Source organism: Hyla sarda, unplaced genomic scaffold, assembly GCF_029499605.1.
Source record: "Hyla sarda isolate aHylSar1 unplaced genomic scaffold, aHylSar1.hap1 scaffold_927, whole genome shotgun sequence".
NCBI lineage: Eukaryota > Metazoa > Chordata > Amphibia > Anura > Hylidae > Hyla > Hyla sarda.
In genome coordinates, this window is record NW_026610957.1 from 17,990 (window position 1) to 43,750 (window position 25,761).

Genomic DNA, 25,761 nt, shown 5'->3' on the forward strand with positions numbered 1-25,761 from the left:
TCCCTATGGTTACATACACAACAAAGCTGGGTTGTTGTTGTTTACACTCTGCAAGGCCTGTGGAAGTGAGTGACATCATAGCACTGTAGTTCTGAGGGTTCAAGATGGATGCAACAATCTCCTGTTGCTTCTATGAAGGCCGTAATAGACAACATCACCAAACAGCTCCATAGTCACATACACAGCAAAGGAGAGATGTTGTTTACACCTAGTGATGTCAGTGGTATTGAGTGACATCACAGCACAGTGCTAAGGCTCCTGGGCCTGGACACAGCAGCGGCTGCAATATCTCAACGGAGAATACGTTTATATCTATGTGTGTGTGTGCGCATATATATATATATATATATATATATATATATATATATATATATTTCTCCGCCGAAATCACTTTTAAACCCATTTCCACCTTTTTTTCCCTTCTCTTCCTCTTACTTTTTTTTCACGTTTTTTTACGTTTTTCTCCTTTTCGCCTCTTTTCTGGGCGTATTATTCTTCTTTTTCTTCTTTTTTTTCGTCTAATGCATACCCCATCAGTGCAGCAATGCTTATTCAATACCGCCAGCAGATGGAGACACTGGGGGATAATTTTCTAAGGATTTATACTGATTTTTCCTGTCTGAATTTGTCGCACAGAAAGTTGCAGGCCAAATATGTGTGACATTTCTGCGACTTTAGCTTCTAGAGCATTTTTACAACATTATACATAGGTGCTGAATACATAAAAAGCGACTGTTCAGCGACAGACAAGTCGCATCGGCTGAAAGTAGGCCAGAATGTCAGTCCATGTTGGAGCAGGTTTAGATACAGTCTAAAGCATAGATCTCAAAGTCTGTGCACAGAATTTAGCAAGGGCCTCGCACCTTCTGATGCATCAGGTAGGTGCACAATAGCATAGCCTAACCCTCTGTACTTTGGTCTATATTGATGCGGGACATAGACAGCCAGCTGATGACCAATCCATTAGTGCAATGGATGGCTGGAAGCATTTGTCTTTGCCTTTGCAATACCACAGAAGCAATGCATGGTCAATGTACAGCAATGACACACCTGTGTGAACAGCCAGGAGACCCCCCCCCCCCCCATGTTATGTTACATAGTTACATAGTTAGTACGGTCGAAAAAAGACATATGTCCATCACGTTCAACCAGGGAATTAAGGGGTAGGGGTGTGGCGCGATATTGGGGAAGGGATGAGATTTTATATTTCTTCATAAGCATTAATCTTATTTTGTCAATTAGGAACATTCAGCACCCACCCGCTATCAAGGCAGCTGCCTATCATGTCATGCCCTACCTGCACAGGTGTGCTGGCTACTCAAATGATCCAATTAAGGAGGCCATTTAGTCAGCAGCAGCAGAAGTCCTGTGCCTGGACGCTCCAACAGGGGCCAGACACAAGCAGAAGCAGAAGCAGCAGAAGCAGCAGCAGCACCACCTTTTGTTTTTTGGCTGCAGCAGCAGCAAGGCCCACAGGGCTGGCTAGCTGGCTAGCCAGCAAGCAGGTAGCAATGAAAGTAGGAATCTTTCTTTTTAACCCTGTAAGGGGGTGGTGCACTGTACCCGAAGATACTGCCATATCGGGTCAATGCATAGGGCGACGGAAGCAAGCTTCGAAATCGGCCCCCGTTCTCAAAAATCCATTTAATATATGGTCCCCAGATAGGGGACGTATCAGATATTAAACTGATAAGAACAGATACTACACTTGATCTTAGCCAAAAGGCCGAGAAGCGATAACCGTGAAAGGGGCGGGCCCAACAAGGTCCCCTTCATGGGCACTATCACTGCTTGCTGTCAGGGAGGCTGCCAGACAATTTTCCATGCACACTCTGGGCTGGGGGGCAGTCAACCACCAGTACACACAGCAGAACCTAAACCCATACCATTATTGCTAAGCAGCAAGACAGGGGCCCATTGCACTCCCACGGGGCCTTTTTAAATGCAATCCATAACCCGGATTTGCCAGGAACCCTTCTTACTCCTCCTACTTGCATGTGACACTGGGCTTAGGATCTGCATAGGAAACACACACACAAGCACACACCTACCTTTGTTGCCTGCAGATGCCTCCTTGGCTGTCCCCAAACGGTATCAAACCAACACCCACGGGAAGCTGTAAGCATAGAGGACATGCCTGCACCCCATTGGACTTACCTGTGTGGGTTAAATCCGGGTTATTTGACAACCTATGGCGGTGATGGTTCTGCTCAGGCAGAGCAGTGCTGATGCTCCTCATAAAGCTGTCGCTGCTGTGAAGGTTCTAGGTGACATCACAAATCCCTTTGGTTACATACACAACAAAGCTGGGTTGTTGTTGTTTACACTCTGCAAGGCCTGTGGAAGTGAGTGACATCATAGCACTATAGTTCTGAGGGTTCAAGATGGATGCAACAATCTCCTGTTGCTTCTATGAAGGCCGTAATAGACGACATCACCAAACAGCTCCATAGTCACATACACAGCAAAGGAGAGATGTTGTTTACACCTAGTGATGTCAGTGGTATTGAGTGACATCACAGCACAGTGCTAAGGCTCCTGGGCCTGGACACAGCAGCGGCTGCAATATCTCAACGGAGAATACGTTTATATCTATGTGTGTGTGTGCGCATATATATATATATATATATATATATATATATATATATATATATATATTTCTCCGCCGAAATCACTTTTAAACCCATTTCCACCTTTTTTTCCCTTCTCTTCCTCTTACTTTTTTTTCACGTTTTTTTACGTTTTTCTCCTTTTCGCCTCTTTTCTGGGCGTATTATTCTTCTTTTTCTTCTTTTTTTTCGTCTAATGCATACCCCATCAGTGCAGCAATGCTTATTCAATACCGCCAGCAGATGGAGACACTGGGGGATAATTTTCTAAGGATTTATACTGATTTTTCCTGTCTGAATTTGTCGCACAGAAAGTTGCAGGCCAAATATGTGTGACATTTCTGCGACTTTAGCTTCTAGAGCATTTTTACAACATTATACATAGGTGCTGAATACATAAAAAGCGACTGTTCAGCGACAGACAAGTCGCATCGGCTGAAAGTAGGCCAGAATGTCAGTCCATGTTGGAGCAGGTTTAGATACAGTCTAAAGCATAGATCTCAAAGTCTGTGCACAGAATTTAGCAAGGGCCTCGCACCTTCTGATGCATCAGGTAGGTGCACAATAGCATAGCCTAACCCTCTGTACTTTGGTCTATATTGATGCGGGACATAGACAGCCAGCTGATGACCAATCCATTAGTGCAATGGATGGCTGGAAGCATTTGTCTTTGCCTTTGCAATACCACAGAAGCAATGCATGGTCAATGTACAGCAATGACACACCTGTGTGAACAGCCAGGAGACCCCCCCCCCCCCCCCCCATGTTATGTTACATAGTTACATAGTTAGTACGGTCGAAAAAAGACATATGTCCATCACGTTCAACCAGGGAATTAAGGGGTAGGGGTGTGGCGCGATATTGGGGAAGGGATGAGATTTTATATTTCTTCATAAGCATTAATCTTATTTTGTCAATTAGGAACATTCAGCACCCACCCGCTATCAAGGCAGCTGCCTATCATGTCATGCCCTACCTGCACAGGTGTGCTGGCTACTCAAATGATCCAATTAAGGAGGCCATTTAGTCAGCAGCAGCAGAAGTCCTGTGCCTGGACGCTCCAACAGGGGCCAGACACAAGCAGAAGCAGAAGCAGCAGAAGCAGCAGCAGCACCACCTTTTGTTTTTTGGCTGCAGCAGCAGCAAGGCCCACAGGGCTGGCTAGCTGGCTAGCCAGCAAGCAGGTAGCAATGAAAGTAGGAATCTTTCTTTTTAACCCTGTAAGGGGGTGGTGCACTGTACCCGAAGATACTGCCATATCGGGTCAATGCATAGGGCGACGGAAGCAAGCTTCGAAATCGGCCCCCGTTCTCAAAAATCCATTTAATATATGGTCCCCAGATAGGGGACGTATCAGATATTAAACTGATAAGAACAGATACTACACTTGATCTTAGCCAAAAGGCCGAGAAGCGATAACCGTGAAAGGGGCGGGCCCAACAAGGTCCCCTTCATGGGCACTATCACTGCTTGCTGTCAGGGAGGCTGCCAGACAATTTTCCATGCACACTCTGGGCTGGGGGGCAGTCAACCACCAGTACACACAGCAGAACCTAAACCCATACCATTATTGCTAAGCAGCAAGACAGGGGCCCATTGCACTCCCACGGGGCCTTTTTAAATGCAATCCATAACCCGGATTTGCCAGGAACCCTTCTTACTCCTCCTACTTGCATGTGACACTGGGCTTAGGATCTGCATAGGAAACACACACACAAGCACACACCTACCTTTGTTGCCTGCAGATGCCTCCTTGGCTGTCCCCAAACGGTATCAAACCAACACCCACGGGAAGCTGTAAGCATAGAGGACATGCCTGCACCCCATTGGACTTACCTGTGTGGGTTAAATCCGGGTTATTTGACAACCTATGGCGGTGATGGTTCTGCTCAGGCAGAGCAGTGCTGATGCTCCTCATAAAGCTGTCGCTGCTGTGAAGGTTCTAGGTGACATCACAAATCCCTATGGTTACATACACAACAAAGCTGGGTTGTTGTTGTTTACACTCTGCAAGGCCTGTGGAAGTGAGTGACATCATAGCACTGTAGTTCTGAGGGTTCAAGATGGATGCAACAATCTCCTGTTGCTTCTATGAAGGCCGTAATAGACGACATCACCAAACAGCTCCATAGTCACATACACAGCAAAGGAGAGATGTTGTTTACACCTAGTGATGTCAGTGGTATTGAGTGACATCACAGCACAGTGTTAAGGCTCCTGGGCCTGGACACAGCAGCGGCTGCAATATCTCAACGGAGAATACGTTTATATCTATGTGTGTGTGTGCGCATATATATATATATATATATATATATATATATATATATATATATTTCTCCGCCGAAATCACTTTTAAACCCATTTCCACCTTTTTTTCCCTTCTCTTCCTCTTACTTTTTTTTCACGTTTTTTTACGTTTTTCTCCTTTTCGCCTCTTTTCTGGGCGTATTATTCTTCTTTTTCTTCTTTTTTTTCGTCTAATGCATACCCCATCAGTGCAGCAATGCTTATTCAATACCGCCAGCAGATGGAGACACTGGGGGATAATTTTCTAAGGATTTATACTGATTTTTCCTGTCTGAATTTGTCGCACAGAAAGTTGCAGGCCAAATATGTGTGACATTTCTGCGACTTTAGCTTCTAGAGCATTTTTACAACATTATACATAGGTGCTGAATACATAAAAAGCGACTGTTCAGCGACAGACAAGTCGCATCGGCTGAAAGTAGGCCAGAATGTCAGTCCATGTTGGAGCAGGTTTAGATACAGTCTAAAGCATAGATCTCAAAGTCTGTGCACAGAATTTAGCAAGGGCCTCGCACCTTCTGATGCATCAGGTAGGTGCACAATAGCATAGCCTAACCCTCTGTACTTTGGTCTATATTGATGCGGGACATAGACAGCCAGCTGATGACCAATCCATTAGTGCAATGGATGGCTGGAAGCATTTGTCTTTGCCTTTGCAATACCACAGAAGCAATGCATGGTCAATTTACAGCAATGACACACCTGTGTGAACAGCCAGGAGACCCCCCCCCCCCCCCATGTTATGTTACATAGTTACATAGTTAGTACGGTCGAAAAAAGACATATGTCCATCACGTTCAACCAGGGAATTAAGGGGTAGGGGTGTGGCGCGATATTGGGGAAGGGATGAGATTTTATATTTCTTCATAAGCATTAATCTTATTTTGTCAATTAGGAACATTCAGCACCCACCCGCTATCAAGGCAGCTGCCTATCATGTCATGCCCTACCTGCACAGGTGTGCTGGCTACTCAAATGATCCAATTAAGGAGGCCATTTAGTCAGCAGCAGCAGAAGTCCTGTGCCTGGACGCTCCAACAGGGGCCAGACACAAGCAGAAGCAGAAGCAGCAGAAGCAGCAGCAGCACCACCTTTTGTTTTTTGGCTGCAGCAGCAGCAAGGCCCACAGGGCTGGCTAGCTGGCTAGCCAGCAAGCAGGTAGCAATGAAAGTAGGAATCTTTCTTTTTAACCCTGTAAGGGGGTGGTGCACTGTACCCGAAGATACTGCCATATCGGGTCAATGCATAGGGCGACGGAAGCAAGCTTCGAAATCGGCCCCCGTTCTCAAAAATCCATTTAATATATGGTCCCCAGATAGGGGACGTATCAGATATTAAACTGATAAGAACAGATACTACACTTGATCTTAGCCAAAAGGCCGAGAAGCGATAACCGTGAAAGGGGCGGGCCCAACAAGGTCCCCTTCATGGGCACTATCACTGCTTGCTGTCAGGGAGGCTGCCAGACAATTTTCCATGCACACTCTGGGCTGGGGGGCAGTCAACCACCAGTACACACAGCAGAACCTAAACCCATACCATTATTGCTAAGCAGCAAGACAGGGGCCCATTGCACTCCCACGGGGCCTTTTTAAATGCAATCCATAACCCGGATTTGCCAGGAACCCTTCTTACTCCTCCTACTTGCATGTGACACTGGGCTTAGGATCTGCATAGGAAACACACACACAAGCACACACCTACCTTTGTTGCCTGCAGATGCCTCCTTGGCTGTCCCCAAACGGTATCAAACCAACACCCACGGGAAGCTGTAAGCATAGAGGACATGCCTGCACCCCATTGGACTTACCTGTGTGGGTTAAATCCGGGTTATTTGACAACCTATGGCGGTGATGGTTCTGCTCAGGCAGAGCAGTGCTGATGCTCCTCATAAAGCTGTCGCTGCTGTGAAGGTTCTAGGTGACATCACAAATCCCTTTGGTTACATACACAACAAAGCTGGGTTGTTGTTGTTTACACTCTGCAAGGCCTGTGGAAGTGAGTGACATCATAGCACTGTAGTTCTGAGGGTTCAAGATGGATGCAACAATCTCCTGTTGCTTCTATGAAGGCCGTAATAGACGACATCACCAAACAGCTCCATAGTCACATACACAGCAAAGGAGAGATGTTGTTTACACCTAGTGATGTCAGTGGTATTGAGTGACATCACAGCACAGTGCTAAGGCTCCTGGGCCTGGACACAGCAGCGGCTGCAATATCTCAACGGAGAATACGTTTATATCTATGTGTGTGTGTGCGCATATATATATATATATATATATATATATATATATATATTTCTCCGCCGAAATCACTTTTAAACCCATTTCCACCTTTTTTTCCCTTCTCTTCCTCTTACTTTTTTTTCACGTTTTTTTACGTTTTTCTCCTTTTCGCCTCTTTTCTGGGCGTATTATTCTTCTTTTTCTTCTTTTTTTTCGTCTAATGCATACCCCATCAGTGCAGCAATGCTTATTCAATACCGCCAGCAGATGGAGACACTGGGGGATAATTTTCTAAGGATTTATACTGATTTTTCCTGTCTGAATTTGTCGCACAGAAAGTTGCAGGCCAAATATGTGTGACATTTCTGCGACTTTAGCTTCTAGAGCATTTTTACAACATTATACATAGGTGCTGAATACATAAAAAGCGACTGTTCAGCGACAGACAAGTCGCATCGGCTGAAAGTAGGCCAGAATGTCAGTCCATGTTGGAGCAGGTTTAGATACAGTCTAAAGCATAGATCTCAAAGTCTGTGCACAGAATTTAGCAAGGGCCTCGCACCTTCTGATGCATCAGGTAGGTGCACAATAGCATAGCCTAACCCTCTGTACTTTGGTCTATATTGATGCGGGACATAGACAGCCAGCTGATGACCAATCCATTAGTGCAATGGATGGCTGGAAGCATTTGTCTTTGCCTTTGCAATACCACAGAAGCAATGCATGGTCAATGTACAGCAATGACACACCTGTGTGAACAGCCAGGAGACCCCCCCCCCCCCCCCCCCATGTTATGTTACATAGTTACATAGTTAGTACGGTCGAAAAAAGACATATGTCCATCACGTTCAACCAGGGAATTAAGGGGTAGGGGTGTGGCGCGATATTGGGGAAGGGATGAGATTTTATATTTCTTCATAAGCATTAATCTTATTTTGTCAATTAGGAACATTCAGCACCCACCCGCTATCAAGGCAGCTGCCTATCATGTCATGCCCTACCTGCACAGGTGTGCTGGCTACTCAAATGATCCAATTAAGGAGGCCATTTAGTCAGCAGCAGCAGAAGTCCTGTGCCTGGACGCTCCAACAGGGGCCAGACACAAGCAGAAGCAGAAGCAGCAGAAGCAGCAGCAGCACCACCTTTTGTTTTTTGGCTGCAGCAGCAGCAAGGCCCACAGGGCTGGCTAGCTGGCTAGCCAGCAAGCAGGTAGCAATGAAAGTAGGAATCTTTCTTTTTAACCCTGTAAGGGGGTGGTGCACTGTACCCGAAGATACTGCCATATCGGGTCAATGCATAGGGCGACGGAAGCAAGCTTCGAAATCGGCCCCCGTTCTCAAAAATCCATTTAATATATGGTCCCCAGATAGGGGACGTATCAGATATTAAACTGATAAGAACAGATACTACACTTGATCTTAGCCAAAAGGCCGAGAAGCGATAACCGTGAAAGGGGCGGGCCCAACAAGGTCCCCTTCATGGGCACTATCACTGCTTGCTGTCAGGGAGGCTGCCAGACAATTTTCCATGCACACTCTGGGCTGGGGGGCAGTCAACCACCAGTACACACAGCAGAACCTAAACCCATACCATTATTGCTAAGCAGCAAGACAGGGGCCCATTGCACTCCCACGGGGCCTTTTTAAATGCAATCCATAACCCGGATTTGCCAGGAACCCTTCTTACTCCTCCTACTTGCATGTGACACTGGGCTTAGGATCTGCATAGGAAACACACACACAAGCACACACCTACCTTTGTTGCCTGCAGATGCCTCCTTGGCTGTCCCCAAACGGTATCAAACCAACACCCACGGGAAGCTGTAAGCATAGAGGACATGCCTGCACCCCATTGGACTTACCTGTGTGGGTTAAATCCGGGTTATTTGACAACCTATGGCGGTGATGGTTCTGCTCAGGCAGAGCAGTGCTGATGCTCCTCATAAAGCTGTCGCTGCTGTGAAGGTTCTAGGTGACATCACAAATCCCTATGGTTACATACACAACAAAGCTGGGTTGTTGTTGTTTACACTCTGCAAGGCCTGTGGAAGTGAGTGACATCATAGCACTGTAGTTCTGAGGGTTCAAGATGGATGCAACAATCTCCTGTTGCTTCTATGAAGGCCGTAATAGACGACATCACCAAACAGCTCCATAGTCACATACACAGCAAAGGAGAGATGTTGTTTACACCTAGTGATGTCAGTGGTATTGAGTGACATCACAGCACAGTGCTAAGGCTCCTGGGCCTGGACACAGCAGCGGCTGCAATATCTCAACGGAGAATACGTTTATATCTATGTGTGTGTGTGCGCATATATATATATATATATATATATATATATATATATATATATATATATATATATTTCTCCGCCGAAATCACTTTTAAACCCATTTCCACCTTTTTTTCCCTTCTCTTCCTCTTACTTTTTTTTCACGTTTTTTTACGTTTTTCTCCTTTTCGCCTCTTTTCTGGGCGTATTATTCTTCTTTTTCTTCTTTTTTTTCGTCTAATGCATACCCCATCAGTGCAGCAATGCTTATTCAATACCGCCAGCAGATGGAGACACTGGGGGATAATTTTCTAAGGATTTATACTGATTTTTCCTGTCTGAATTTGTCGCACAGAAAGTTGCAGGCCAAATATGTGTGACATTTCTGCGACTTTAGCTTCTAGAGCATTTTTACAACATTATACATAGGTGCTGAATACATAAAAAGCGACTGTTCAGCGACAGACAAGTCGCATCGGCTGAAAGTAGGCCAGAATGTCAGTCCATGTTGGAGCAGGTTTAGATACAGTCTAAAGCATAGATCTCAAAGTCTGTGCACAGAATTTAGCAAGGGCCTCGCACCTTCTGATGCATCAGGTAGGTGCACAATAGCATAGCCTAACCCTCTGTACTTTGGTCTATATTGATGCGGGACATAGACAGCCAGCTGATGACCAATCCATTAGTGCAATGGATGGCTGGAAGCATTTGTCTTTGCCTTTGCAATACCACAGAAGCAATGCATGGTCAATGTACAGCAATGACACACCTGTGTGAACAGCCAGGAGACCCCCCCCCCCCCCCCCCATGTTATGTTACATAGTTACATAGTTAGTACGGTCGAAAAAAGACATATGTCCATCACGTTCAACCAGGGAATTAAGGGGTAGGGGTGTGGCGCGATATTGGGGAAGGGATGAGATTTTATATTTCTTCATAAGCATTAATCTTATTTTGTCAATTAGGAACATTCAGCACCCACCCGCTATCAAGGCAGCTGCCTATCATGTCATGCCCTACCTGCACAGGTGTGCTGGCTACTCAAATGATCCAATTAAGGAGGCCATTTAGTCAGCAGCAGCAGAAGTCCTGTGCCTGGACGCTCCAACAGGGGCCAGACACAAGCAGAAGCAGAAGCAGCAGAAGCAGCAGCAGCACCACCTTTTGTTTTTTGGCTGCAGCAGCAGCAAGGCCCACAGGGCTGGCTAGCTGGCTAGCCAGCAAGCAGGTAGCAATGAAAGTAGGAATCTTTCTTTTTAACCCTGTAAGGGGGTGGTGCACTGTACCCGAAGATACTGCCATATCGGGTCAATGCATAGGGCGACGGAAGCAAGCTTCGAAATCGGCCCCCGTTCTCAAAAATCCATTTAATATATGGTCCCCAGATAGGGGACGTATCAGATATTAAACTGATAAGAACAGATACTACACTTGATCTTAGCCAAAAGGCCGAGAAGCGATAACCGTGAAAGGGGCGGGCCCAACAAGGTCCCCTTCATGGGCACTATCACTGCTTGCTGTCAGGGAGGCTGCCAGACAATTTTCCATGCACACTCTGGTCTGGGGGGCAGTCAACCACCAGTACACACAGCAGAACCTAAACCCATACCATTATTGCTAAGCAGCAAGACAGGGGCCCATTGCACTCCCACGGGGCCTTTTTAAATGCAATCCATAACCCGGATTTGCCAGGAACCCTTCTTACTCCTCCTACTTGCATGTGACACTGGGCTTAGGATCTGCATAGGAAACACACACACAAGCACACACCTACCTTTGTTGCCTGCAGATGCCTCCTTGGCTGTCCCCAAACGGTATCAAACCAACACCCACGGGAAGCTGTAAGCATAGAGGACATGCCTGCACCCCATTGGACTTACCTGTGTGGGTTAAATCCGGGTTATTTGACAACCTATGGCGGTGATGGTTCTGCTCAGGCAGAGCAGTGCTGATGCTCCTCATAAAGCTGTCGCTGCTGTGAAGGTTCTAGGTGACATCACAAATCCCTTTGGTTACATACACAACAAAGCTGGGTTGTTGTTGTTTACACTCTGCAAGGCCTGTGGAAGTGAGTGACATCATAGCACTGTAGTTCTGAGGGTTCAAGATGGATGCAACAATCTCCTGTTGCTTCTATGAAGGCCATAATAGACGACATCACCAAACAGCTCCATAGTCACATACACAGCAAAGGAGAGATGTTGTTTACACCTAGTGATGTCAGTGGTATTGAGTGACATCACAGCACAGTGCTAAGGCTCCTGGGCCTGGACACAGCAGCGGCTGCAATATCTCAACGGAGAATACGTTTATATCTATGTGTGTGTGTGCGCATATATATATATATATATATATATATATATATATATATATATATATATTTCTCCGCCGAAATCACTTTTAAACCCATTTCCACCTTTTTTTCCCTTCTCTTCCTCTTACTTTTTTTTCACGTTTTTTTACGTTTTTCTCCTTTTCGCCTCTTTTCTGGGCGTATTATTCTTCTTTTTCTTCTTTTTTTTCGTCTAATGCATACCCCATCAGTGCAGCAATGCTTATTCAATACCGCCAGCAGATGGAGACACTGGGGGATAATTTTCTAAGGATTTATACTGATTTTTCCTGTCTGAATTTGTCGCACAGAAAGTTGCAGGCCAAATATGTGTGACATTTCTGCGACTTTAGCTTCTAGAGCATTTTTACAACATTATACATAGGTGCTGAATACATAAAAAGCGACTGTTCAGCGACAGACAAGTCGCATCGGCTGAAAGTAGGCCAGAATGTCAGTCCATGTTGGAGCAGGTTTAGATACAGTCTAAAGCATAGATCTCAAAGTCTGTGCACAGAATTTAGCAAGGGCCTCGCACCTTCTGATGCATCAGGTAGGTGCACAATAGCATAGCCTAACCCTCTGTACTTTGGTCTATATTGATGCGGGACATAGACAGCCAGCTGATGACCAATCCATTAGTGCAATGGATGGCTGGAAGCATTTGTCTTTGCCTTTGCAATACCACAGAAGCAATGCATGGTCAATGTACAGCAATGACACACCTGTGTGAACAGCCAGGAGACCCCAACCCCCCCCCCCCCCCCATGTTATGTTACATAGTTACATAGTTAGTACGGTCGAAAAAAGACATATGTCCATCACGTTCAACCAGGGAATTAAGGGGTAGGGGTGTGGCGCGATATTGGGGAAGGGATGAGATTTTATATTTCTTCATAAGCATTAATCTTATTTTGTCAATTAGGAACATTCAGCACCCACCCGCTATCAAGGCAGCTGCCTATCATGTCATGCCCTACCTGCACAGGTGTGCTGGCTACTCAAATGATCCAATTAAGGAGGCCATTTAGTCAGCAGCAGCAGAAGTCCTGTGCCTGGACGCTCCAACAGGGGCCAGACACAAGCAGAAGCAGAAGCAGCAGAAGCAGCAGCAGCACCACCTTTTGTTTTTTGGCTGCAGCAGCAGCAAGGCCCACAGGGCTGGCTAGCTGGCTAGCCAGCAAGCAGGTAGCAATGAAAGTAGGAATCTTTCTTTTTAACCCTGTAAGGGGGTGGTGCACTGTACCCGAAGATACTGCCATATCGGGTCAATGCATAGGGCGACGGAAGCAAGCTTCGAAATCGGCCCCCGTTCTCAAAAATCCATTTAATATATGGTCCCCAGATAGGGGACGTATCAGATATTAAACTGATAAGAACAGATACTACACTTGATCTTAGCCAAAAGGCCGAGAAGCGATAACCGTGAAAGGGGCGGGCCCAACAAGGTCCCCTTCATGGGCACTATCACTGCTTGCTGTCAGGGAGGCTGCCAGACAATTTTCCATGCACACTCTGGGCTGGGGGGCAGTCAACCACCAGTACACACAGCAGAACCTAAACCCATACCATTATTGCTAAGCAGCAAGACAGGGGCCCATTGCACTCCCACGGGGCCTTTTTAAATGCAATCCATAACCCGGATTTGCCAGGAACCCTTCTTACTCCTCCTACTTGCATGTGACACTGGGCTTAGGATCTGCATAGGAAACACACACACAAGCACACACCTACCTTTGTTGCCTGCAGATGCCTCCTTGGCTGTCCCCAAACGGTATCAAACCAACACCCACGGGAAGCTGTAAGCATAGAGGACATGCCTGCACCCCATTGGACTTACCTGTGTGGGTTAAATCCGGGTTATTTGACAACCTATGGCGGTGATGGTTCTGCTCAGGCAGAGCAGTGCTGATGCTCCTCATAAAGCTGTCGCTGCTGTGAAGGTTCTAGGTGACATCACAAATCCCTTTGGTTACATACACAACAAAGCTGGGTTGTTGTTGTTTACACTCTGCAAGGCCTGTGGAAGTGAGTGACATCATAGCACTGTAGTTCTGAGGGTTCAAGATGGATGCAACAATCTCCTGTTGCTTCTATGAAGGCCGTAATAGACGACATCACCAAACAGCTCCATAGTCACATACACAGCAAAGGAGAGATGTTGTTTACACCTAGTGATGTCAGTGGTATTGAGTGACATCACAGCACAGTGCTAAGGCTCCTGGGCCTGGACACAGCAGCGGCTGCAATATCTCAACGGAGAATACGTTTATATCTATGTGTGTGTGTGCGCATATATATATATATATATATATATATATATATATATATATATATATATTTCTCCGCCGAAATCACTTTTAAACCCATTTCCACCTTTTTTTCCCTTCTCTTCCTCTTACTTTTTTTTCACGTTTTTTTACGTTTTTCTCCTTTTCGCCTCTTTTCTGGGCGTATTATTCTTCTTTTTCTTCTTTTTTTTCGTCTAATGCATACCCCATCAGTGCAGCAATGCTTATTCAATACCGCCAGCAGATGGAGACACTGGGGGATAATTTTCTAAGGATTTATACTGATTTTTCCTGTCTGAATTTGTCGCACAGAAAGTTGCAGGCCAAATATGTGTGACATTTCTGCGACTTTAGCTTCTAGAGCATTTTTACAACATTATACATAGGTGCTGAATACATAAAAAGCGACTGTTCAGCGACAGACAAGTCGCATCGGCTGAAAGTAGGCCAGAATGTCAGTCCATGTTGGAGCAGGTTTAGATACAGTCTAAAGCATAGATCTCAAAGTCTGTGCACAGAATTTAGCAAGGGCCTCGCACCTTCTGATGCATCAGGTAGGTGCACAATAGCATAGCCTAACCCTCTGTACTTTGGTCTATATTGATGCGGGACATAGACAGCCAGCTGATGACCAATCCATTAGTGCAATGGATGGCTGGAAGCATTTGTCTTTGCCTTTGCAATACCACAGAAGCAATGCATGGTCAATGTACAGCAATGACACACCTGTGTGAACAGCCAGGAGACCCCCCCCCCCCCCCCCATGTTATGTTACATAGTTACATAGTTAGTACGGTCGAAAAAAGACATATGTCCATCACGTTCAACCAGGGAATTAAGGGGTAGGGGTGTGGCGCGATATTGGGGAAGGGATGAGATTTTATATTTCTTCATAAGCATTAATCTTATTTTGTCAATTAGGAACATTCAGCACCCACCCGCTATCAAGGCAGCTGCCTATCATGTCATGCCCTACCTGCACAGGTGTGCTGGCTACTCAAATGATCCAATTAAGGAGGCCATTTAGTCAGCAGCAGCAGAAGTCCTGTGCCTGGACGCTCCAACAGGGGCCAGACACAAGCAGAAGCAGAAGCAGCAGAAGCAGCAGCAGCACCACCTTTTGTTTTTTGGCTGCAGCAGCAGCAAGGCCCACAGGGCTGGCTAGCTGGCTAGCCAGCAAGCAGGTAGCAATGAAAGTAGGAATCTTTCTTTTTAACCCTGTAAGGGGGTGGTGCACTGTACCCGAAGATACTGCCATATCGGGTCAATGCATAGGGCGACGGAAGCAAGCTTCGAAATCGGCCCCCGTTCTCAAAAATCCATTTAATATATGGTCCCCAGATAGGGGACGTATCAGATATTAAACTGATAAGAACAGATACTACACTTGATCTTAGCCAAAAGGCCGAGAAGCGATAACCGTGAAAGGGGCGGGCCCAACAAGGTCCCCTTCATGGGCACTATCACTGCTTGCTGTCAGGGAGGCTGCCAGACAATTTTCCATGCACACTCTGGGCTGGGGGGCAGTCAACCACCAGTACACACAGCAGAACCTAAACCCATACCATTATTGCTAAGCAGCAAGACAGGGGCCCATTGCACTCCCACGGGGCCTTTTTAAATGCAATCCATAACCCGGATTTGCCAGGAACCCTTCTTACTCCTCCTACTTGCATGTGACACTGGGCTTAGGATCTGCATAGGAAACACACACACAAGCACACACCTACCTTTGTTGCCTGCAGATGCCTCCTTGGCTGTCCCCAAACGGTATCAAACCAACACCCACGGGAAGCTGTAAGCATAGAGGACATGCCTGCACCCCATTGGACTTACCTGTGTGGGTTAAATCCGGGTTATTTGACAACCTATGGCGGTGATGGTTCTGCTCAGGCAGAGCAGTGCTGATGCTCCTCATAAAGCTGTCGCTGCTGTGAAGGTTCTAGGTGACATCACAAATCCCTTTGGTTACATACACAACAAAGCTGGGTTGTTGTTGTTTACACTCTGCAAGGCCTGTGGAAGTGAGTGACATCATAGCACTGTAGTTCTGAGGGTTCAAGATGGATGCAACAATCTCCTGTTGCTTCTATGAAGGCCGTAATAGACGACATCACCAAACAGCTCCATAGTCACATACACAGCAAAGGAGAGATGTTGTTTACACCTAGTGATGTCAGTGGTATTGAGTGACATCACAGCACAGTGCTAAGGCTCCTGGGCCTGGACACAGCAGCGGCTGCAATATCTCAACGGAGAATACGTTTATATCTATGTGTGTGTGTGCGCATATATATATATATATATATATATATATATATATATATATATATATATTCTCCGCCGAAATCACTTTTAAACCCATTTCCACCTTTTTTTCCCTTCTCTTCCTCTTACTTTTTTTTCACGTTTTTTTACGTTTTTCTCCTTTTCGCCTCTTTTCTGGGCGTATTATTCTTCTTTTTCTTCTTTTTTTTCGTCTAATGCATACCCCATCAGTGCAGCAATGCTTATTCAATACCGCCAGCAGATGGAGACACTGGGGGATAATTTTCTAAGGATTTATACTGATTTTTCCTGTCTGAATTTGTCGCACAGAAAGTTGCAGGCCAAATATGTGTGACATTTCTGCGACTTTAGCTTCTAGAGCATTTTTACAACATTATACATAGGTGCTGAATACATAAAAAGCGACTGTTCAGCGACAGACAAGTCGCATCGGCTGAAAGTAGGCCAGAATGTCAGTCCATGTTGGAGCAGGTTTAGATACAGTCTAAAGCATAGATCTCAAAGTCTGTGCACAGAATTTAGCAAGGGCCTCGCACCTTCTGATGCATCAGGTAGGTGCACAATAGCATAGCCTAACCCTCTGTACTTTGGTCTATATTGATGCGGGACATAGACAGCCAGCTGATGACCAATCCATTAGTGCAATGGATGGCTGGAAGCATTTGTCTTTGCCTTTGCAATACCACAGAAGCAATGCATGGTCAATGTACAGCAATGACACACCTGTGTGAACAGCCAGGAGACCCCCCCCCCCCCCCCCATGTTATGTTACATAGTTACATAGTTAGTACGGTCGAAAAAAGACATATGTCCATCACGTTCAACCAGGGAATTAAGGGGTAGGGGTGTGGCGCGATATTGGGGAAGGGATGAGATTTTATATTTCTTCATAAGCATTAATCTTATTTTGTCAATTAGGAACATTCAGCACCCACCCGCTATCAAGGCAGCTGCCTATCATGTCATGCCCTACCTGCACAGGTGTGCTGGCTACTCAAATGATCCAATTAAGGAGGCCATTTAGTCAGCAGCAGCAGAAGTCCTGTGCCTGGACGCTCCAACAGGGGCCAGACACAAGCAGAAGCAGAAGCAGCAGAAGCAGCAGCAGCACCACCTTTTGTTTTTTGGCTGCAGCAGCAGCAAGGCCCACAGGGCTGGCTAGCTGGCTAGCCAGCAAGCAGGTAGCAATGAAAGTAGGAATCTTTCTTTTTAACCCTGTAAGGGGGTGGTGCACTGTACCCGAAGATACTGCCATATCGGGTCAATGCATAGGGCGACGGAAGCAAGCTTCGAAATCGGCCCCCGTTCTCAAAAATCCATTTAATATATGGTCCCCAGATAGGGGACGTATCAGATATTAAACTGATAAGAACAGATACTACACTTGATCTTAGCCAAAAGGCCGAGAAGCGATAACCGTGAAAGGGGCGGGCCCAACAAGGTCCCCTTCATGGGCACTATCACTGCTTGCTGTCAGGGAGGCTGCCAGACAATTTTCCATGCACACTCTGGGCTGGGGGGCAGTCAACCACCAGTACACACAGCAGAACCTAAACCCATACCATTATTGCTAAGCAGCAAGACAGGGGCCCATTGCACTCCCACGGGGCCTTTTTAAATGCAATCCATAACCCGGATTTGCCAGGAACCCTTCTTACTCCTCCTACTTGCATGTGACACTGGGCTTAGGATCTGCATAGGAAACACACACACAAGCACACACCTACCTTTGTTGCCTGCAGATGCCTCCTTGGCTGTCCCCAAACGGTATCAAACCAACACCCACGGGAAGCTGTAAGCATAGAGGACATGCCTGCACCCCATTGGACTTACCTGTGTGGGTTAAATCCGGGTTATTTGACAACCTATGGCGGTGATGGTTCTGCTCAGGCAGAGCAGTGCTGATGCTCCTCATAAAGCTGTCGCTGCTGTGAAGGTTCTAGGTGACATCACAAATCCCTTTGGTTACATACACAACAAAGCTGGGTTGTTGTTGTTTACACTCTGCAAGGCCTGTGGAAGTGAGTGACATCATAGCACTGTAGTTCTGAGGGTTCAAGATGGATGCAACAATCTCCTGTTGCTTCTATGAAGGCCGTAATAGACGACATCACCAAACAGCTCCATAGTCACATACACAGCAAAGGAGAGATGTTGTTTACACCTAGTGATGTCAGTGGTATTGAGTGACATCACAGCACAGTGCTAAGGCTCCTGGGCCTGGACACAGCAGCGGCTGCAATATCTCAACGGAGAATACGTTTATATCTATGTGTGTGTGTGCGCATATATATATATATATATATATATATATATATATATATATATATTTCTCCGCCGAAATCACTTTTAAACCCATTTCCACCTTTTTTTCCCTTCTCTTCCTCTTACTTTTTTTTCACATTTTTTTACGTTTTTCTCCTTTTCGCCTCTTTTCTGGGCGTATTATTCTTCTTTTTCTTCTTTTTTTTCGTCTAATGCATACCCCATCAGTGCAGCAATGCTTATTCAATACCGCCAGCAGATGGAGACACTGGGGGATAATTTTCTAAGGATTTATACTGATTTTTCCTGTCTGAATTTGTCGCACAGAAAGTTGCAGGCCAAATATGTGTGACATTTCTGCGACTTTAGCTTCTAGAGCATTTTTACAACATTATACATAGGTGCTGAATACATAAAAAGCGACTGTTCAGCGACAGACAAGTCGCATCGGCTGAAAGTAGGCCAGAATGTCAGTCCATGTTGGAGCAGGTTTAGATACAGTCTAAAGCATAGATCTCAAAGTCTGTGCACAGAATTTAGCAAGGGCCTCGCACCTTCTGATGCATCAGGTAGGTGCACAATAGCATAGCCTAACCCTCTGTACTTTGGTCTATATTGATGCGGGACATAGACAGCCAGCTGATGACCAATCCATTAGTGCAATGGATGGCTGGAAGCATTTGTCTTTGCCTTTGCAATACCACAGAAGCAATGCATGGTCAATGTACAGCAATGACACACCTGTGTGAACAGCCAGGAGACCCCCCCCCCCCCATGTTATGTTACATAGTTACATAGTTAGTACGGTCGAAAAAAGACATATGTCCATCACGTTCAACCAGGGAATTAAGGGGTAGGGGTGTGGCGCGATATTGGGGAAGGGATGAGATTTTATATTTCTTCATAAGCATTAATCTTATTTTGTCAATTAGGAACATTCAGCACCCACCCGCTATCAAGGCAGCTGCCTATCATGTCATGCCCTACCTGCACAGGTGTGCTGGCTACTCAAATGATCCAATTAAGGAGGCCATTTAGTCAGCAGCAGCAGAAGTCCTGTGCCTGGACGCTCCAACAGGGGCCAGACACAAGCAGAAGCAGAAGCAGCAGAAGCAGCAGCAGCACCACCTTTTGTTTTTTGGCTGCAGCAGCAGCAAGGCCCACAGGGCTGGCTAGCTGGCTAGCCAGCAAGCAGGTAGCAATGAAAGTAGGAATCTTTCTTTTTAACCCTGTAAGGGGGTGGTGCACTGTACCCGAAGATACTGCCATATCGGGTCAATGCATAGGGCGACGGAAGCAAGCTTCGAAATCGGCCCCCGTTCTCAAAAATCCATTTAATATATGGTCCCCAGATAGGGGACGTATCAGATATTAAACTGATAAGAACAGATACTACACTTGATCTTAGCCAAAAGGCCGAGAAGCGATAACCGTGAAAGGGGCGGGCCCAACAAGGTCCCCTTCATGGGCACTATCACTGCTTGCTGTCAGGGAGGCTGCCAGACAATTTTCCATGCACACTCTGGGCTGGGGGGCAGTCAACCACCAGTACACACAGCAGAACCTAAACCCATACCATTATTGCTAAGCAGCAAGACAGGGGCCCATTGCACTCCCACGGGGCCTTTTTAAATGCAATCCATAACCCGGATTTGCCAGGAACCCTTCTTACTCCTCCTACTTGCATGTGACACTGGGCTTAGGATCTGCATAGGAAACACACACACAAGCACACACCTACCTTTGTTGCCTGCAGATGCCTCCTTGGCTGTCCCCAAACGGTATCAAACCAACACCCACGGGAAGCTGTAAGCATAGAGGACATGCCTGCACCCCATTGGACTTACCTGTGTGGGTTAAATCCGGGTTATTTGACAACCTATGGCGGTGATGGTTCTGCTCAGGCAGAGCAGTGCTGATGCTCCTCATAAAGCTGTCGCTGCTGTGAAGGTTCTAGGTGACATCACAAATCCCTTTGGTTACATACACAACAAAGCTGGGTTGTTGTTGTTTACACTCTGCAAGGCCTGTGGAAGTGAGTGACATCATAGCACTGTAGTTCTGAGGGTTCAAGATGGATGCAACAATCTCCTGTTGCTTCTATGAAGGCCGTAATAGACGACATCACCAAACAGCTCCATAGTCACATACACAGCAAAGGAGAGATGTTGTTTACACCTAGTGATGTCAGTGGTATTGAGTGACATCACAGCACAGTGCTAAGGCTCCTGGGCCTGGACACAGCAGCGGCTGCAATATCTCAACGGAGAATACGTTTATATCTATGTGTGTGTGTGCGCATATATATATATATATATATATATATATATATATATATATATATATATATATATTTCTCCGCCGAAATCACTTTTAAACCCATTTCCACCTTTTTTTCCCTTCTCTTCCTCTTACTTTTTTTTCACGTTTTTTTACGTTTTTCTCCTTTTCGCCTCTTTTCTGGGCGTATTATTCTTCTTTTTCTTCTTTTTTTTCGTCTAATGCATACCCCATCAGTGCAGCAATGCTTATTCAATACCGCCAGCAGATGGAGACACTGGGGGATAATTTTCTAAGGATTTATACTGATTTTTCCTGTCTGAATTTGTCGCACAGAAAGTTGCAGGCCAAATATGTGTGACATTTCTGCGACTTTAGCTTCTAGAGCATTTTTACAACATTATACATAGGTGCTGAATACATAAAAAGCGACTGTTCAGCGACAGACAAGTCGCATCGGCTGAAAGTAGGCCAGAATGTCAGTCCATGTTGGAGCAGGTTTAGATACAGTCTAAAGCATAGATCTCAAAGTCTGTGCACAGAATTTAGCAAGGGCCTCGCACCTTCTGATGCATCAGGTAGGTGCACAATAGCATAGCCTAACCCTCTGTACTTTGGTCTATATTGATGCGGGACATAGACAGCCAGCTGATGACCAATCCATTAGTGCAATGGATGGCTGGAAGCATTTGTCTTTGCCTTTGCAATACCACAGAAGCAATGCATGGTCAATGTACAGCAATGACACACCTGTGTGAACAGCCAGGAGACCCCCCCCCCCCCCCCCCCCATGTTATGTTACATAGTTACATAGTTAGTACGGTCGAAAAAAGACATATGTCCATCACGTTCAACCAGGGAATTAAGGGGTAGGGGTGTGGCGCGATATTGGGGAAGGGATGAGATTTTATATTTCTTCATAAGCATTAATCTTATTTTGTCAATTAGGAACATTCAGCACCCACCCGCTATCAAGGCAGCTGCCTATCATGTCATGCCCTACCTGCACAGGTGTGCTGGCTACTCAAATGATCCAATTAAGGAGGCCATTTAGTCAGCAGCAGCAGAAGTCCTGTGCCTGGACGCTCCAACAGGGGCCAGACACAAGCAGAAGCAGAAGCAGCAGAAGCAGCAGCAGCACCACCTTTTGTTTTTTGGCTGCAGCAGCAGCAAGGCCCACAGGGCTGGCTAGCTGGCTAGCCAGCAAGCAGGTAGCAATGAAAGTAGGAATCTTTCTTTTTAACCCTGTAAGGGGGTGGTGCACTGTACCCGAAGATACTGCCATATCGGGTCAATGCATAGGGCGACGGAAGCAAGCTTCGAAATCGGCCCCCGTTCTCAAAAATCCATTTAATATATGGTCCCCAGATAGGGGACGTATCAGATATTAAACTGATAAGAACAGATACTACACTTGATCTTAGCCAAAAGGCCGAGAAGCGATAACCGTGAAAGGGGCGGGCCCAACAAGGTCCCCTTCATGGGCACTATCACTGCTTGCTGTCAGGGAGGCTGCCAGACAATTTTCCATGCACACTCTGGGCTGGGGGGCAGTCAACCACCAGTACACACAGCAGAACCTAAACCCATACCATTATTGCTAAGCAGCAAGACAGGGGCCCATTGCACTCCCACGGGGCCTTTTTAAATGCAATCCATAACCCGGATTTGCCAGGAACCCTTCTTACTCCTCCTACTTGCATGTGACACTGGGCTTAGGATCTGCATAGGAAACACACACACAAGCACACACCTACCTTTGTTGCCTGCAGATGCCTCCTTGGCTGTCCCCAAACGGTATCAAACCAACACCCACGGGAAGCTGTAAGCATAGAGGACATGCCTGCACCCCATTGGACTTACCTGTGTGGGTTAAATCCGGGTTATTTGACAACCTATGGCGGTGATGGTTCTGCTCAGGCAGAGCAGTGCTGATGCTCCTCATAAAGCTGTCGCTGCTGTGAAGGTTCTAGGTGACATCACAAATCCCTTTGGTTACATACACAACAAAGCTGGGTTGTTGTTGTTTACACTCTGCAAGGCCTGTGGAAGTGAGTGACATCATAGCACTGTAGTTCTGAGGGTTCAAGATGGATGCAACAATCTCCTGTTGCTTCTATGAAGGCCGTAATAGACGACATCACCAAACAGCTCCATAGTCACATACACAGCAAAGGAGAGATGTTGTTTACACCTAGTGATGTCAATGGTATTGAGTGACATCACAGCACAGTGCTAAGGCTCCTGGGCCTGGACACAGCAGCGGCTGCAATATCTCAACGGAGAATACGTTTATATCTATGTGTGTGTGTGCGCATATATATATATATATATATATATATATATATATATATATATATATTTCTCCGCCGAAATCACTTTTAAACCCATTTCCACCTTTTTTTCCCTTCTCTTCCTCTTACTTTTTTTTCACGTTTTTTTACGTTTTTCTCCTTTTCGCCTCTTTTCTGGGCGTATTATTCTTCTTTTTCTTCTTTTTTTTCGTCTAATGCATACCCCATCAGTGCAGCAATGCTTATTCAATACCGCCAGCAGATGGAGACACTGGGGGATAATTTTCTAAGGATTTATACTGATTTTTCCTGTCTGAATTTGTCGCACAGAAAGTTGCAGGCCAAATATGTGTGACATTTCTGCGACTTTAGCTTCTAGAGCATTTTTACAACATTATACATAGGTGCTGAATACATAAAAAGCGACTGTTCAGCGACAGACAAGTCGCATCGGCTGAAAGTAGGCCAGAATGTCAGTCCATGTTGGAGCAGGTTTAGATACAGTCTAAAGCATAGATCTCAAAGTCTGTGCACAGAATTTAGCAAGGGCCTCGCACCTTCTGATGCATCAGGTAGGTGCACAATAGCATAGCCTAACCCTCTGTACTTTGGTCTATATTGATGCGGGACATAGACAGCCAGCTGATGACCAATCCATTAGTGCAATGGATGGCTGGAAGCATTTGTCTTTGCCTTTGCAATACCACAGAAGCAATGCATGGTCAATGTACAGCAATGACACACCTGTGTGAACAGCCAGGAGACCCCCCCCCCCCATGTTATGTTACATAGTTACATAGTTAGTACGGTCGAAAAAAGACATATGTCCATCACGTTCAACCAGGGAATTAAGGGGTAGGGGTGTGGCGCGATATTGGGGAAGGGATGAGATTTTATATTTCTTCATAAGCATTAATCTTATTTTGTCAATTAGGAACATTCAGCACCCACCCGCTATCAAGGCAGCTGCCTATCATGTCATGCCCTACCTGCACAGGTGTGCTGGCTACTCAAATGATCCAATTAAGGAGGCCATTTAGTCAGCAGCAGCAGAAGTCCTGTGCCTGGACGCTCCAACAGGGGCCAGACACAAGCAGAAGCAGAAGCAGCAGAAGCAGCAGCAGCACCACCTTTGGTTTTTTGGCTGCAGCAGCAGCAAGGCCCACAGGGCTGGCTAGCTGGCTAGCCAGCAAGCAGGTAGCAATGAAAGTAGGAATCTTTCTTTTTAACCCTGTAAGGGGGTGGTGCACTGTACCCGAAGATACTGCCATATCGGGTCAATGCATAGGGCGACGGAAGCAAGCTTCGAAATCGGCCCCCGTTCTCAAAAATCCATTTAATATATGGTCCCCAGATAGGGGACGTATCAGATATTAAACTGATAAGAACAGATACTACACTTGATCTTAGCCAAAAGGCCGAGAAGCGATAACCGTGAAAGGGGCGGGCCCAACAAGGTCCCCTTCATGGGCACTATCACTGCTTGCTGTCAGGGAGGCTGCCAGACAATTTTCCATGCACACTCTGGGCTGGGGGGCAGTCAACCACCAGTACACACAGCAGAACCTAAACCCATACAATTATTGCTAAGCAGCAAGACAGGGGCCCATTGCACTCCCACGGGGCCTTTTTAAATGCAATCCATAACCCGGATTTGCCAGGAACCCTTCTTACTCCTCCTACTTGCATGTGACACTGGGCTTAGGATCTGCATAGGAAACACACACACAAGCACACACCTACCTTTGTTGCCTGCAGATGCCTCCTTGGCTGTCCCCAAACGGTATCAAACCAACACCCACGGGAAGCTGTAAGCATAGAGGACATGCCTGCACCCCATTGGACTTACCTGTGTGGGTTAAATCCGGGTTATTTGACAACCTATGGCGGTGATGGTTCTGCTCAGGCAGAGCAGTGCTGATGCTCCTCATAAAGCTGTCGCTGCTGTGAAGGTTCTAGGTGACATCACAAATCCCTTTGGTTACATACACAACAAAGCTGGGTTGTTGTTGTTTACACTCTGCAAGGCCTGTGGAAGTGAGTGACATCATAGCACTGTAGTTCTGAGGGTTCAAGATGGATGCAACAATCTCCTGTTGCTTCTATGAAGGCCGTAATAGACGACATCACCAAACAGCTCCATAGTCACATACACAGCAAAGGAGAGATGTTGTTTACACCTAGTGATGTCAGTGGTATTGAGTGACATCACAGCACAGTGCTAAGGCTCCTGGGCCTGGACACAGCAGCGGCTGCAATATCTCAACGGAGAATACGTTTATATCTATGTGTGTGTGTGCGCATATATATATATATATATATATATATATATATATATATATATATATATATATATATATTCTCCGCCGAAATCACTTTTAAACCCATTTCCACCTTTTTTTCCCTTCTCTTCCTCTTACTTTTTTTTCACGTTTTTTTACGTTTTTCTCCTTTTCGCCTCTTTTCTGGGCGTATTATTCTTCTTTTTCTTCTTTTTTTTCGTCTAATGCATACCCCATCAGTGCAGCAATGCTTATTCAATACCGCCAGCAGATGGAGACACTGGGGGATAATTTTCTAAGGATTTATAC

General features: G+C 46.0%; 11 non-coding genes across 11 annotated transcripts; all 11 read right to left on the reverse strand.

Moving 5' to 3' along the window:
* Positions 1 to 1,547: 1,547 nt before the first annotated feature.
* Positions 1,548 to 1,738, reverse strand: LOC130349898 (U2 spliceosomal RNA). The gene has a single exon (XR_008887124.1). It is a non-coding gene; the product is annotated as a U2 spliceosomal RNA (small nuclear RNA).
* Positions 1,739 to 3,835: 2,097 nt separating this feature from the next.
* On the reverse strand, positions 3,836 to 4,026 carry LOC130349899 (U2 spliceosomal RNA). The gene has a single exon (XR_008887125.1). It is a non-coding gene; the product is annotated as a U2 spliceosomal RNA (small nuclear RNA).
* A 2,090-nt stretch (positions 4,027 to 6,116) lies between these two features.
* On the reverse strand, positions 6,117 to 6,307 carry LOC130349900 (U2 spliceosomal RNA). The gene has a single exon (XR_008887126.1). It is a non-coding gene; the product is annotated as a U2 spliceosomal RNA (small nuclear RNA).
* Positions 6,308 to 8,395: 2,088 nt separating this feature from the next.
* On the reverse strand, positions 8,396 to 8,586 carry LOC130349901 (U2 spliceosomal RNA). Its single transcript, XR_008887127.1, has one exon. It is a non-coding gene; the product is annotated as a U2 spliceosomal RNA (small nuclear RNA).
* Positions 8,587 to 10,689: 2,103 nt separating this feature from the next.
* Positions 10,690 to 10,880, reverse strand: LOC130349902 (U2 spliceosomal RNA). Its single transcript, XR_008887128.1, has one exon. It is a non-coding gene; the product is annotated as a U2 spliceosomal RNA (small nuclear RNA).
* A 2,101-nt stretch (positions 10,881 to 12,981) lies between these two features.
* LOC130349903 (U2 spliceosomal RNA) lies at positions 12,982 to 13,172 on the reverse strand. Its single transcript, XR_008887129.1, has one exon. It is a non-coding gene; the product is annotated as a U2 spliceosomal RNA (small nuclear RNA).
* Positions 13,173 to 15,268: 2,096 nt separating this feature from the next.
* Positions 15,269 to 15,459, reverse strand: LOC130349904 (U2 spliceosomal RNA). The gene has a single exon (XR_008887130.1). It is a non-coding gene; the product is annotated as a U2 spliceosomal RNA (small nuclear RNA).
* Positions 15,460 to 17,554: 2,095 nt separating this feature from the next.
* On the reverse strand, positions 17,555 to 17,745 carry LOC130349906 (U2 spliceosomal RNA). Its single transcript, XR_008887132.1, has one exon. It is a non-coding gene; the product is annotated as a U2 spliceosomal RNA (small nuclear RNA).
* A 2,088-nt stretch (positions 17,746 to 19,833) lies between these two features.
* On the reverse strand, positions 19,834 to 20,024 carry LOC130349907 (U2 spliceosomal RNA). Its single transcript, XR_008887133.1, has one exon. It is a non-coding gene; the product is annotated as a U2 spliceosomal RNA (small nuclear RNA).
* Positions 20,025 to 22,129: 2,105 nt separating this feature from the next.
* Positions 22,130 to 22,320, reverse strand: LOC130349909 (U2 spliceosomal RNA). The gene has a single exon (XR_008887134.1). It is a non-coding gene; the product is annotated as a U2 spliceosomal RNA (small nuclear RNA).
* A 2,089-nt stretch (positions 22,321 to 24,409) lies between these two features.
* Positions 24,410 to 24,600, reverse strand: LOC130349910 (U2 spliceosomal RNA). The gene has a single exon (XR_008887135.1). It is a non-coding gene; the product is annotated as a U2 spliceosomal RNA (small nuclear RNA).
* Positions 24,601 to 25,761: the final 1,161 nt, after the last annotated feature.